Genomic DNA, 17,202 nt, shown 5'->3' with positions numbered 1-17,202 from the left:
AAAATTTAACCGCAGAAAAAAGTATGACTTTCGAGATTAGTATTGATATGTGATAAGTGTTTGGCTCATAATGATCATTAATGGTCTAGCTCAGTTACGGTATTCAATCTTCTTACTTAATGATATGAAAATAAGAAAGCTTACCTTGCAATAATGTAATTGATCGCTAGAATCTTTCTGTACTGGTTGATATCAGTTTACAGTAAAATAACTTGGCAATGATCCAATTTCCACAATGTTATTTTAACGGTCTAATAGTTCTAGGACTTGTCTACTTTATGATAATAGAGCTATGATTAACTTCTTATATAGATTTGACGATGCTTATCTATGCGAGGTAACGTACTGTGTAAAAAAATGGTGTAAATCAAGTTAAATTAAAATAGAGAAAATTTCCAGGTAATTGAAAAGTTGCATTGAATATAATCAAAAATAATGGCCGCCAAAGATGATCGATTTTAATTTGATGACGGTGTCTTGTTTTCAATCATATCAAGTTGAGCAAGTTACTATCATTCGTATAATATATTTCAATATTGAGTAGATTTCCTCGTTTTTTGTTTAAACTCAGCTCAATAATGATCAGTGCGTGTGTTTTTATTAGTGATTAGTCCAATCCAATGGCTGTTGCGATTGCTCGAAATGATTCAAGTGTGCATCTAATATAACATTCCACTTTGACTACTTTGAAAGTTGATTTATGTTTGTATGTGATGAAAACTTATGTTCCTTATTATGAGAAAGCACTATCCACTCGTTGAAGCTTTTTCTCTACCTCTATTTATATCGTTGGATGATTTCTTACCACTACAATACCAATTAAAGCGGCGACAAGTTAGACCAGGTCATTCAGCTTGTTCAATAATTTGATGAATCAATCAGTGTAGTTTAGTTTACAAAATTTTTTCCCTTTCTCTTTCTCCTAAATTTTCTCTTTCCTTGTCGATTCGACAGTTGTAGATTATCAACACTATAATGCTACTAACTACTCCATCGACTACTCATGCCGGTCTTTATATACATATCGCGTATAGAGGATGTTTCTACAACACAATACAGTTAATTGACTATTCAATTCAATAGATTCTTTGTAGTTATTCTCTTGAACTCCGCCTTCTATTCTTCTTCAATAATAATAATTGTCTCTATTGTGTTAGTAGTGTTAGTTTATGTCTGGAGGCGGTCTTTTAATAGATTACTACAAATTATCTCTATACAATAGACTGATCTAATTCAAGACAGATGATGAGCGTACGATGGTGCTGAGCAGATTGCAGACTGTGCTTCACGTGTCACGAGTTGTGACGTCGTGGCAAGACCGCCTTGATCGAGTCAGTTGATAGTATTGAGCGGGATTGAAGTATAACATTTTAAATAGTATTTAGCACGTACTGTATGGGCCGCACGTGTAGCAACATCTCAGCTGACGTTTCTACGTCAATATTGATTGCTGCGAGTCATCAACACTTGATACTAGTCATACAGGATCAACTGCTGTTCTACGGTACCTAATTGATATTTTACAGCATTTAGCCTGGAATAACAAATATTGTAATAGTAGCTCTAGATAGCCTACTGTATGCATATTTACATAAAATCCATTAAGAGTAAAAAATGAACGATTTAAAAGATAAGTAGACTCTATCTTGCAATCCAATAGCGCAGTTATCTTCAATTTGGCCATGTTGATAGTCACATTTAGAAAGGGTCAACGATATTGTTGATGTAGAGATGGTGATAGAGTGGGAAAAAAGTTGAATCTAGATGATCTGCATGATTTTTATAGTATATGTACGCGTAAACAATTTACTAATGAAAAATTATCCCTAATGCAGAACGATATGATAAACATGTTACATAAGGTCTTGCTTAAGCCGAATTTTTCTGAATAAAATAGCGAATAGTAATAGTTAAATTACGAAGTTATCTCGCTTTCTGAATTTGATATTATAACATTAAAAAGGTAAAACTTGCGTAATTCCATTAAAGTACAGCAATGGATGCCCTCATCCTGATTGAACTTCAACAACTACCATAATAACATAACAAGCCTGATAAACAAAACCATCTAATACATATTAGCTCTAGTCATACTAGTACAGAAATAATGATCACAAATGTTAAAGTTTTTCAGTTTTGACTTGTTGATTTTACTTAAACGTAAGATGATGGTGAAATCAAGACCGTCCCAATCTTTGTTATTCATGATGAACAGTTGGTCAATGTTAATTCAATCAAGTCACAACTGGTATAAGCTATTGTCAATAGAGAAATATTTTTACAAAAGTTTATATAATTTTTCAACTTGTTAAATTGCGATATTTCAATAATAACGTCAGTTATCAATTTTTAATAGTTGATTAATCTTTATTAACTTTAAGTTGATGTCGAATCAAATATGGTAAGGATAATCATAATTAGTGTAGATACATCAATGTTACTTTGATGCGATCTTACAGCATGCATTATGAATCGCTGACAAATTTATCCAAATTTTTTACTTAATATCCCGATTTAAAATCACCGCATATAAATAGAGACCATTGTTTTAAGTATTCCAATTAAAATATATTGACGCTTATAGAATAGTAGCTATCCATTTCATCATATCACATAAGGGGGGATTTAAAATATCGAGTAATTGTGTTATATAATCATGATGGAGCAGTCAAGGGAGATTAGTAATACCCAATAGCAATCCTATCATCTGGAATGATAATCGGGGTACTCATGATATCAATCATAATCACCCTGATACTATAGCATTTGAATACAATTTGCAAATAAGTGGGGGTTGTCAACTAAAAATAAGGTCATTAAATCTATTTAATAGAAATATTTCTATCCATGAACAACTTTCTAATGACGCCGTAATTTTGTGTTCAACCTGTATCACCCACCGATAATATGGCTAAATAATGATATGATGCACAAACTCTATTTGAATGTTAGAACCAAAAATTTACTATCCTATTAACTGTAAAACGAAGCAATCTTTAAAATTATGGAATAGATGAATTAATATCAAGTGTCTTCTTTTTAATAGCATTATCTACTTAATAAATAGATTAATTTCTCCTGTCGTGTGTCACTAACGGCAACAACTACACTATATTAGCCCGTACCGACTACTTTAGATGCAGTTGTAACAATTTTATTATATTTTATTTATTTAACAGAAAAATTAACTACTATGAATTCTGTTTCCTTTATCGGATGTAAAATCACGTCATCTGTACAACAATTGTAAATAGTGTGTGAAAGTTCCAGCAGGTATAATTTTACATCAATCGCAACGTTGTTAACCACCTGAATGAAAATTTATTGCATACAAATGAGGCTACGTCTACCATGGGTAACCATAGCAACCGTTACGATGATCCTCGTAATGATGCTTGCTTGCATCGAGGTAAAGGTTAATTCAATCGAATAAGATAACATTGCATGAATAGTTAATAAAAGCAACTTGCTTCATGGATATACTCGAGAAGTCAATAAGATCTACTTCATAGTACAATTCAATAAAAACAAAACGATTTTTGCCATTAAAAACTTAAAATTGTGTTTTTGTTCGAAATATCAAATGATTTTATCTTTATTATTTATAAGTGAATGTCGATGAAAATAATAAAAGACAAATTAAAAAGAGTATAAAACAATTAATAGACTTATAGTATGCCAAGTTGGTGCAGAACAGATGTGAAATTGATTTTCTCTCAGTCCTATTCAAGTGATACTTTTCATATTCAACATCTTTTGTCTAATGGCAATTGTAACTAAACATACTGTATTAGCATTTACAGATGATCAGGGATAATATTACATTTAAAATGGCCAATAATCTTACGATATCATAATTAAACTCGATAACTAATGACAACATTAAATTTCACTATCCCTTACCATTTCCTAGCTAAATATACCCATAAATCATAAAAAATCGTTTGTCAAAGGTAAAAAAATGAGCGTACTTAACTAGTAACTCTATATTCATAAAATTGTCATTATTAAAAACTCCAATAGATTGACTTTAACCTATTTTTGTCAGATTTAAACCCTACCAATTACCCCTCCTATCGTATGAACTCAATCACAGTAACAAAAATTCAATGTTTAATTCAATAATTGAAAATAATTAATTGAACGAAAAATCATGGTCTAATGTACAGGTGCAAGCGTCGAAAATGTAACAATTATGAAAAATAAATATAAGAAAAGATCTTGTACAACGTTAATAGTGCGCGTGTGTAAGAGTAAACAAATAAAATAAATTGATTAAAAAAACCGATTAGCCATGTGTTATTATTGTCATAGGTGATCGGAAGTAGCAGGCAATCATGGCTAAATAGATCAATAAATATCAAAAAAATTAGACAATCGATCATGTCAAGTGGCAATTGAACTCAACAATAAAATGATGTGATTAAGCATAATTACCATGAGCAATGTTAAACAACGAATGTCTTTGTGGTAAGAAGTATTCCTACTAAAGAAACTTCAACAAATATTATCGCGAATTGATTGACAACATCAATTATTGGCTACATATAATATATGAAGATTTTATCATAATCATTAATATTATTTGCTACATCAGGAAATTAAAATACTAAGGGTAATAAAAATATTATCGAATAATGTTATTGTTGATTGATTTGATTTCTTTTCAAATTTATGCAATCGAATGGTTCACACTACTACACTTTGAGCTATGTTTCCCATTTAATATCAAAATAGTCTTTAAAATCATCAACATTGCATTATTATCCAATAATAAACCCTTATCTATTTAATGAAATTATTATGAGATGAATTTCATGATCTACTGCTATCATTGCACGTGCGAGTATAAATGTAAGCTTAATCCTTCAATGACTTTCTTAAAATCTATTTCCATGTATTACGATTCTAAGTTATCCAAATTTTTCGATAAACATTACGTTATCGATACAGATGCAGACAAGATTTCATTACTTATAAATTTATATCTATCCTAGCCTGGGCATTGTGTTGCGAAAAAAGTTAAGATACTCAATACGAAGAGCGGATAAACATAATACTTGAATCCCTTAGGCTGTATCACTTAATCAATGTAGACAATTTGTCTAAGTATCGATTGAAAGAAAAATTGGTCACATTGTGATTATGTCTTTCTTAAAATGAAAAAGAATGATTACATTAATTGGTGAAATCCATTCTCTTCTTATTTGAATTCGCAATTTAGCTATGCCCAACTAATGTCTTATAAGAAAGAAAACAATGTTATAAACGATGAAGATGCTCTACATCATACTGAAGGTTAATCTTGCCACTTGATAGTTGTATCTTCGTATTAATTAGCGCTTGGTGTTATATAAAATTCTTTCTACAATGACTAATCAGCAAGTACATTGTAGCCAATCTATTCTACTTGATCTTCAAGATATACATTTACAATAAAACTAACCATACGGGTAGTTTCATAATAGATTTTAAATCATTTCTTTTAACTCTCATGATTTATTTGGAGACATGTGTATGTATTTTGCTTGAAATGATTTTCCTATACATCTTTCGCTCATAAATATCAGAGATACTTTAAAAATATATCAAGGCTGTAAGATTTGCAAAGAACGATACTAGTAGCTGATAAGTAAATCCTTGTCTATCTTTACGACATCAATGCTTAGTTTAAATCTATCCGTCTTTAAAGTAGCCATATAAAATATATGCATATTGTTATCTATTTTAGCTTGTAGAAAGTCTACTAATCCACGTGCGAGAAAGGGTTTGTGTAATTATAGAATTAGTATCAACTAATTTATAACTGTATTAAAAATTTATTACTGTTTTACATTGCATTCGTTGTCATCTTGTCAAATGATCATATGAAGCCAGTAATACCGTAATATTAAAAAAATTACGGTATGCTCTCGGTAAACAATAAAACTCAAGTTCAACTTACAGTAAAATACAAGATGGTATTGATCGATCTGTTAATAATGACAATAATATAGTCAAGGCTGATGCATGTTATAGCTAACATAGTCCAAGAAATTCATAATAAAAGTGCTACAGATGGTAGTATGAATATAATAACCGCTGTTTACTCATTTATATTCAATTTGTTCGATCAATCAATGAAATGCCATCTCTTTTATATTCATTGAACATTAACAAATCATAATTTATCTCACTTACTTGAATTAAATGTTTCCTCTATTCTTGATAGAAACTTTTTTATGGGAATATTCTTGAAAATTTCTGAAGAAATCGATTAAGACCTCTCTTTTAAGGTCGGCAGTACTTGGGAAGAAGCTTAAAATTTGATCCTATAATCAGAGCAAGAATACTAATGACTGTTTGATCAATAAAACAAATAATATCATGCAACCATTATTCGTTATTCCTATTAATAACTAGGCATCAGCATTAACTCTTATTAGATGCCATTTATTATGATGCTTTCCGTAGAGATGTTATCAGTATCGAAATTACCATTATCATCAATATTTAATTAATCAATTGCTTCATCAGTTCCTTGAATAGGAAATGTTTCTAAATCACATTTCTAAGAATTTTACTTACTCAGATTGACAAATTGTACTACTTGATAAATCAAGCTAATCAAATCGATTTAACTAATTTGATTGGTTTAATCAATACTACATACATCTATAACTCAATAACAGCATTGTGAACGCAAAATACTGATAGGCTTATTTTGATCCAGATATCGTATTATTTACTACACTCGATAAACATTCATAGGCTTTAATTTTAAAGCTGTTAGGAGATAAAATAACATTTGGTTCACTCTTACTCTGATAACTATTTATGTCTTACCATTTTTTATGATGTTAATATCAAAGAAGTATTTTCATATATTAAATTTAATCAATAAAGGACTACTAGTATAATTTTTACATTTTGTAAATTAATGATTTTCTTACAATTCAATACAATGTGCATTTGTTTTAAAATGATGACCTTAAAATATAATATTTGTTGATATTTCATTACCAACAGGCCTTTTAATTCATATAACAGTCGTATTATGATATGATAACAGCATGGATTCAACTATCAGTCATACGTGTTTATAGTGATTTAGTAGAATTGTTTGCGATCAAATAAATTTGATTGGACCACCTACTCAATCAAATTTAATGATCTTTGTCTAGTTAAATGATCACTTTTTCTAAAACAGTCTTGATCTATCCGCTTCTCTTACTGTTACTGTGTTTTTATAAATTTGAATAATGAGTATAATTTTACTGCATATATATACCAAGAAATATGAGTTTAAAACACTGTATAACCCTTATGTTTCGGAGAATTTTTAGTATTTAAAGAAGCATGGTTGACAAGCAATGATGTACCATTGCAAGTTTTAATATTATAATTTAGCATTTAATTTTCATATCTAATGTCTATCCACTTAGGCATGAACAGGCAGTTCAACAGATGATCTCTATTGATAGGCAGATTACAATTGATAAATCAAATTGATATTATCTAATATTGTTTGAGATATCAATTGTGTTACTGATGGAAGTTTACTTTCAATTAGTTTCAAAGTATAATAAATTTAACAATAGTCATTTATCTCCAAAGGCAATTTTAATATCTCCTTAACAAATGAATAACTATAACTAGTTTAAATTAACATATTAGCGGGAATAAAAACAGATGGCAATTTTGACCTTTACTGACGTATTTTTAAGCCTAGCGCTTTAAAGTCAGTAAATTTCCGTCTTATATGCAGAAGATAGAAAATTACCGGTAGATAATAGTCAAACCGTTCTCATCCTTTGTGATACTATTAACAAGCTGAGGTTTAATACAACGGTAGTATGTTTTGTAGATTTTGAGATGTCGTAATTCTCCTTTCTTACTCGCTTCTGATCAAATCTTAATCAAAATATGATACGACACACTGATCTTGTTATTTTAAATTAGTTATACGCAATTCTTGTTCTTAGATTACTGCAATGGTATGCTAGTAGTATTACAATATCGTACATTCGATATTCGTTAGCAATCCATCCCATTAGTAAATTAATTGTATAAAAACAGAAATGAATCCAAACTCTAATTAGGGATTAGCTCGACTAATATCCCGTTTTGAAAGCATATCAAACCGCATAACTTCGCATTATCTAAGAATCGAAATAGCCAGAATCTAGGCTCCTATGCCTGAGAGTGATTGTACCATTATCTAAAAATTATTACGAGTAGCCGGACATAATACGTTCGTACTATTTATGAACATCGATATGCGTGAAGGGTTTATCCAGCCTTTAAAAATTAAACCTCTATTTTTGTAAATTATAGCATTTGATATACCAAGTCATACAGTATGTCATAGCCGCATTGCTCAGGATAGCAGCAACAACAAGCTCTCTCATGTATCATTTGAAATAAGAAAACATTAATTCATTGAGAGAATATATGTTAGAAGTTTAATCGACTATATATTATCTATTGCGATAGGTTGAATTTCACTAAATTGCTTGAGTGCTCATCTTTAACGATAAACATGTGAGCTTACACCTATAAAATGATTTGATTTGATCTGAAGTAATCTCATATTATCATATTATTACAATAAAAGATTCAAAATGCGATTGAGTCTTTCTCTTGTGATTATTAGCTAGCAATTCGTTACTAAGGCGTCGTTAGCGTAATTAGATATGATACTACAAAAATCCAAGAGCCGTATGGATTGCAAGCCAAGCCAATTCAAATAATACAAAAATTATATGGACTAAAAGTTCTCATAAATATTTCGTTGATTCGGTTTCAATCTCAAATCTTGGATCGTATTTGATCAGTTAAATTGCTCCTACGACTACAGAATAGTAACGATACTGAATTTATTAGTCTACCCCCTTAACCAACGTATCTCATTTAGTATATCCCAAAGCAACGGTGTTTTCTTATAATTTATTCGCCATTTGATAGCAATGATTCGTGCTATTTCAAATACTTTGAACAATTCAATTAATGCGAGTTGTATCACTTGTATGCCTGTGAATAACTATAAATTTTTTAATATTTCGGTGATAATTATAGCATAAATTCAGAAGTTCAGCATAGATTTCAAAGCTAAACAACGGAGCTGGTACTCTGATGTAATTGTAATCAAGCCAGCATATATTAAAACGGAAAGTAAGCATATCAGTTCCCTCAAAAAAATGGATATCATGATACGTTACAGATGTACGCCTACAACTAGCGCCTAGGGTTATAATTTCGATGCTAGATATTGTGTGCAACTCGATATTATTTCTAATCAGCAATTGTGACATAAAAACTTAATGCTATAAGTACGATAGGCCTTTAACATATATTAAATTACAGTACGTCGTAAAATGTCCTATACACTTCATCATGGCGACTACGATAAGAAGATCGAAGATTAAAAAATATTAATGTTACAGCAAAGATTATTACGAAAATCTTACAGGCTGTTACAGATCGCAAAAGGTCTGACTAATCCCCTGAACTCTCTCAAGGCGCATATCTTGCTGGATCTTTATTGTGATATCCAGTTTAAGTACTAAATAATATAGTTTAATGACTAGTTGTCTTTAAAGAGATTTCAGTGACTGCGTAACTATCACCAGTAAGTGAGGCACTGCAGTAGATCTTTCCCTTACCAAGCGACTTAAAACCTAATTGTAACACCTAGTATGCTACATATTCTAAGCAAGATTGAAGTTATCAAACTATCCAATCAAGATATGCATAGTACACTACAATTTAAGCTACGGAGTACTATATTATTTTATACATTTTCAATACAAAAAAATTAATGAAGTGATAGATTAATTGCAATAGAATCATTACGCTATACACTGGTTAAAAAGAATCTTTCGACTACTATTTATCTGCTAAGCAATCTACGATGGATAGAGACAGCGATGTATTGATATCTTAAAAAGTACCTTGGAATGGTACTTAAACTAAAAATATTCAAAGTGACTTACCAACCAACTGGAAGTTACATATCCATATCATTAATCTGCTTTGATATATTATTTGATCGTAAAATCGTGCAATTTGAGCTGATTAAGCTGAATAACTGCCGTGATTTGATAAAATACGAATTTAATGCTTACATCTAATTCATATATATATGTGCAATTGCTCATACTTATAAGTTAAATTAATCAGAAAAAAGTAACAGATGTTTTGGATTAAGTGTTAAAATCTTAATTATTAAAAATAAATTTAGGCCATGTGTCACCAAGTAATTTATAATGTGTTTTACGCTTGCATACATAAATAGCCCCTATATGAATACGTTATTTCCCAATACAAGCATAATAAAGAAATTCTTACTACAGATAGCCGAAATAAAGATATTGTTTAGTATCTTTCTGATAAGACTGTATTATCCCTTTGCAATACGATCTTTCGAAAATTAAAATTTAGAACACTCCTTCAATATTCATATTTTAAGTATTGCCACTTTAATAAATCTATATGATCTTAACCTGCATTAAAGTTGGCAATATTAATCGATTCTTAATCATGAAAGGAAATTCTATTGTGATACGTTTAATTTTTCCAATTACTGATCGATCCAGAAGATTAAATCTTGCTATATGCAGCATATTGTCTTGCCAAAATAAGATACTGTAGTTTACGAAAATAGGATATAAGAAGACTTATGCATCTATGTTAATTCACAAACAGATGGTGTAATAAATTGAAAACATTGATTGATTTTAAGTGCATGAAACTCGTATATTATTTTGTGAAGAATCGTATCCAGTTTCAAATTTTAGTACCCTGATTTTGCATAGTTCTACAAAAGCTATATACTGCACATAGTATGACTGTAACCTCCAAATTTCATCAATGCCTCTAATAAATCATTTAGTGTAGTGGAATATATTTTATAAATAGAAATATCGGAGAATCACTGGTTTTAGGCTTAGCCCTTGTCTGAAGTATTGACCTATTAGATTAGGCAACATAAGAATAATCTAATTTTGCGTACGCGATATTTTGTTATTGCAGAAACCTCTGTACGCTTCATTTTCGAAATGTCACATGTCAGTTGTATTACAGTTTAACATATTTTAAAATAAAAGGTAATATCAGATATAGGATTCCTTCTATTCTATGATATCAATTTTTGTTCTCAATCTTCAAATTACAAAATAGAATCATCATAAGTTTAATACACGAATTTGTAAATCAACCATATGCAAGAAAGGAATAATATTACTTTTGGATAAATTGTTATTGTGCTAGAATCAGTCTAGTTGAATTAAACAATTTCATCTCTGGGACAAGGAAACGTACAGTAAAAGTCTATAAGTAATTACTGACTTAAACTCCCCTTTAATAAAAGTTAAACACACACAGCGACGTACCGTAAAGATAGAACTTTTATTAGTATAGACACATCTACAACTTTTCACCACACAACTCTACTTAAAAGTTCCCGTTTATATAGAAACTCCCTAATTTGTAAATAACAACAGTATTATTTTTATACCTTACTAGTAGAGATATCTCGAACTGAGATATTCCTTACATAGCTTTTCTATTAGTAAATATTTTTAATCTCTTACTCATATTTAATCTTAATCTAAGCGTGGATGCTGTCTAATTCAAGTATCAATAGCTAGAATTTGAATCATCTTACTACTATCTATACATAGTAATAATCAATATCAAATATGTAATAAACTATCACAAATAATATCCACGTTAAGACCTTACTTATCTTCCCTGGTACTATAAATATGGATATTTTCCATATTAGTTACTACTGTAATTATTAAACTACCCTAACGGTGAGGTAACATCGTAACAGATATCACATTACGGAGCGAAAGAATCCCTTATTAGAAAGTTCTATTACTGTAATTGTCATCATATAAATCAAAATTGGAAACGTGAAATTAACCACTACCCATCTACTGTTCGACCTGTCTTCCTCAGCATTTTCCTACGGTACCACTCCACTACTGGCGATTTCCTATTGCCAACACTAAGAGAAGTCGCTCTTACGGATTAAACTGCTTTTAACTCTTTTTCCATCTTTTCGTATCGCTGATACATGGCAAGCAATGGGATAACTGCATTATTGATTCCAAACAATTGCTGTTTTAAATTTACTTCAAAAATTTATAGTTCTTCCGACTATTGATTATCAGCTTCACTCTCTAAGATATGTGTATACGTGTGTCTAAAACCTAATAAAAATTCATTTTAAATTACTCTTTTCCCTTCGTGATTGCTAATTCTTATAAAAATTCTAATCTCGGACACAAAAATATAATTTATTCCCGCAGAATGAGTAAAAAAAACTTTGTATTTTATCAAAAGAGGTCTTATGATACTGGCCTTGACTTCTTAACAGAAATTTACACACGCGCATTTGTGACATTAAATAACGATATTAGGATTAGTATATGTTAAAATTGGCAGACTTTTCCTCATTTCCATTGCAGTACTGTGAGAGACAAATATAATTACAAAGATAATTTCTATAGAGTGAGTGAGGCTCAGAGTTTCGTTTTAATGCTTTCAATTCCCACTAGAGTGTTAAAATAGAGCCTTCAATAAAGTAATTTCACTTGGAAAATAATTATACCATCCTATCTACTACTGAATAAATAAGTCAAATAGATAAGTTTCACTTTCATAACAGATAATTAACTCTTCTTGATTGCTAATTCTGTTCATATATAGAAATATATTTGCCCACTTTATCTAACAGAAAGTCAAATACTGTATTTCGATTGTTCAAAAATGATATAATAGCTCATACACTACTATATTTCTATCTCAGATGACGTTCCTACGCTTCTTGTTCACTACCTATTATCTGCTAATACTACGAATTTTGAAAGAAATGTTAAAACTAATTTTACCTAAGTAACGAGACGCTATAATTTTCGGCAAAACGAATGATTCTCATTTAGAATATACAATTGAAGATCAACTAATTTCTTGATCAATATGCAATTGGTACCGCAGTACTCTACATGTTTTGCTAGCTACTCTTGCTTACGATATCTTACTAATAATGTACTAGTTCCTAGCATAAAGTTATCTTCACGAGGTATTTTACATTCGTCCACTATTTAAAGCAATTTTTACTCTAACGATGGTCTTAAAGTGTGTCGTGCAATCAATTTAGAAATAGTACGAGTGCTAGATAAATATTTATGTATTCATGAGATTGTATATACACGCGTAAGCTTGTACGAATTTAGTCACACATACCGTTATTTGCAATGTCCTTCAGAATCTTTCTTGCAGGTTGTTAAAGTTGTTTTCTGATGGGCTATTTGAAATTCTTATTAAAGGAAAATACTTTAAGCAACCACTGGATAAACACTAAAGTAAAAGGATCAAATACACAATCAATTTGAGTTAAGATGCCATTAACATATTACAATTATAGGGAATCTAAAATGATTTCAAAAATATAACAGGTATTACTTATTATAAAAATGACTATTTTTCAATATAATATATTTGATAATTGAAAAAATTGCTTTCAGATTCTGGCAACAGCCTAGTGCTCTAATTATTCATTATAATGAAAAATGAATTCTATGAGCATTTTTCAATACTTGGCTACAGATATCACAAGTATGGTCTAGAACAGCGTTACTTCAAAATCACAATAGTTATTTTGTTATTTTTTTATCGAAAGATCAATAGGTATAATAGAAATATAGACTTAGATCAAGAGGATCACAATAAAGTTAATTTTACTTCTTGAATAGAGAAAATCGTTGCTCGAAAGTGTTCAAGCCTATTCAGGAGAGTCATTTTTACTCTGTCAGCGGAAGCAAAATAGGTGAAATAGAAATTCACAAAAGTTCAAGGTTATGATAAGGGTAATTATCAAAAGTTGAACACCCACATTGTTTATCGTTATTTTATTCACTCATACTTTACTTAAATTCCATATCTAGTACGCTCTATGTTTAATAAACACAGCTATATTTCTTTATAATCATGTATACGGAAAATTAACGATAACTATTACTGCCTACGAAAATCTGCTCAGTCAAATCGTACTAATAATATTAATAATGATTAATTTTGTAATAGCTATAAGATTAAAAATATATCTAGCGATATTTGTCATTCGATATTTGCCGATATATGCGTATATTCTTGATAGAGGATTATTGGAAAAGAAACAAAATGATATCAATTAACAGCACACTGTGCTTAAGCATTATAAAGCTTCATGCAATCCAGTCCATTTTATTTATATGCCGTTTGGACATTGTCAGGTGATAATGCTTAGCCCGATATTTCCTTTTCATTCAAAGTACCCCTCCCCACATCATTCCTGATAACTTAAAGGTATACAATCGCTTCCATCGGTATTATTTTTCATTAAAATTCATTAATGTAGTAAAATAATAAGTATTGAAATAATTAAGATAAAAAATGAGATCGAGATCACATTTGTTATTATTACTTTTGTTTGAATTCATGTCTTATAACGATAGCATTGGATGATGATGCCAACACAGTTGATCGGAAATGAACAATTTCAATACTAGACAGCATGGCTCAAGCCTTTCCTATTAAAACCAATCCTTAAATTTTAATAACTAATACTAATGACTTTATTCTTGCACGTGTAATTTAAAAGCCCATATATAGAGGATATAAATAACCGAATATTTCAATTTGACTATGAATCTATTTACTTGACAGTCATCAAAATCTCAGCAATATCTCGTCTTTAGCTCTGTAATAGAAGCAAAATCTATTTACTTTTGGCACTGAATATGGTGCATTGATACAATAAAATTTTTAGGGAAAACAATCGCCAAGGGTGAAGATCAAATGATGTATAACAAAAACAAGTATGTTTTTCTTAGATAATTCATGACCATCTCATCTTTGTTAACTTTCACAATCATGGATGCAGGGAATCCAAGCGTAAGTCTTGTTAATACTATATGTATTATATCGATATCAGTTAAATTTTTTGACTATATAATAAAAGCCAATTGCAGTGCTTGTTCCATATTATATATATCTATAGGTAAAAATAGACAACTTTATGATAGAATGAGCACGAACAGGCCCTTCCAACGAACTCAAAAAAATGTACATTTTGCGTCTATTACATAAAGTAGATTTTTCAAACTGGCTTTTATTAGTATTTGCTAATATATATGTAGTACTCCACAGAAATAAATGTAAATTATTAAGTTTCAGTTGCGATGATGATAAATTTATCGAGTAGCCACTTATCATCAAGTGTTCGATAATAGGCCTGTTATCTTAAAGTATTGCTTTAGACGAAATAGTATAATAGAAGCAATTAAAGTAAAAGTTACTCCAGGTGGAAATGATGGGAAACAACACTTGGCAAATAACAATAAGAGCAAGGAAATCGTCGTTGATAATACTTAGATAATTAGCTGTGGCGCCACTATCAATTCAATTAAAAAAAATACTACTTTCTTTCTGTTTAATTGGGCAACAAGTCATTAGTTTGACCTTTTCTTTGAACTACAGATTGTATTGATAAATGTATGTTATCTTATTGCTATAATTAAATTAAGAGACAACACTAATGGTAATAAGTCTACCAGCATCACTTATTCATCAATAGTGTTGTAATTCAGCTATTCAAGAAATTCTTTTAATTATTATAGATATAAATCTTTAAAATAACCAGAGATGGCAGCTTAATCTTTATATTAATGGTCTATATACGTGGACAATCGAATTATCCACTATATAATGTTATTAGAGTTATTCTTATCATTTAGAATCTCAAATGTACAGTATAAAGTCATAACTTTTACTCTATTTAACGTTAAAATAATTATGGTAGCAGTTGACTAAAACATGTGATGCTTTTTGATCTTAGGAACACGTAATCACAGTCAAAAAGTTAAATTCATCATTATTATCATCTTAATACAAAGACAACACATTCTATTAATTATGACATATCCATCCTGTTTACAATCAAATGATCGAACTCAATCGAATAAAAGGTTGGTTATACTTGAGATAGTTTAATATCTCCTACCTAAATCGATGATTAAGATATAGAATAGGTCAAAAAATTTTCGATAATAATCCATCGAAAGACAATACAGATTATAAATCTATTCTATAAAGTAGAAAGCATCTTTTCCTTACGAAATGAAACAAAGTATGCATATTGACTAGTGCCGTATCTTATTTTGTATAGAACACTGGGCAAAACTCGTCTCGGACTGTATACCATTGATAGAATGTCATTACTGATAAAAATACAGCATTGATGATAACTCCAACATGAAATTTAGGCTAACAGGGTATGATAGATCGTTAATATGGAATACAAATATTAAGGAACTGAAGGCTCTAGTTATAACTATCGTTAAGATCCTCACTTGGTAAAACATTCAGTTAATAAATTATATTGTAGATGAGTAGCATAAAGCAAATTGGTGCATCATGATTGCAATAATATTCGAAAAGTCGTTTTTAGTTAGATGGACTTATTTTATATAATGCCTTGATTGCACTCTCATCTCCCCATAGCGGTCAACAACATTGTTTATAGCAAGTTAGTTTCTGATTTAGATTTTACAATTACAAATTCTTAAACGCTACAGATACATGTACCTGGAATCAAATTTTGTTGTAGTTTATGTTACTAAAAATTAAAATTAGTACTTTACTTACAATAGCGCTGATATTCATAATTTCTGTAACCCTTTTACGATTCATAATCTTATCAGTATTATTTCAAAGTCTCAATTCTTAGCAATAGCAATATAGACAATATGCTAATTTAATTATTTTTACTATAAATGATACCTGGATATTCTATGATTTAAATAATTATATTGCTTTGATTTATCAAGTAAGATATAATTGGCTCCATTAAGAATTATATAAATTTCTCTTAGTCGTATAATGTATCTCAGATGTAAATATCGTGTTAATATTTTATAAGAACATTCGGTAATATTGAGATTACTACTCGGATTATTTATCAGGGAATACTCTCAACTCTAAAATGTCATGGATGCATTTGTAAGAAAAGTAACAAGCTACTCTATTTTCATGATTATAACCTCGTTAGATACCGTAAACTCCAGTAAAACACGAATTGACTCTAATATCAATATCTTTAAGTACCATATTAATTATCTAACTTATGTACTAAACCTGACTGTCGGTTTAATCTAAACTATTTAAGGGGCA

The sequence above is a fragment of the Trichoplax adhaerens genome, genomic scaffold (genome assembly GCF_000150275.1).
Source record: "Trichoplax adhaerens TRIADscaffold_12 genomic scaffold, whole genome shotgun sequence".
In the NCBI taxonomy this organism is placed as follows: Eukaryota; Metazoa; Placozoa; class Uniplacotomia; order Trichoplacea; family Trichoplacidae; genus Trichoplax; species Trichoplax adhaerens.
Note: the sequence above shows the minus strand (reverse complement) of the source record.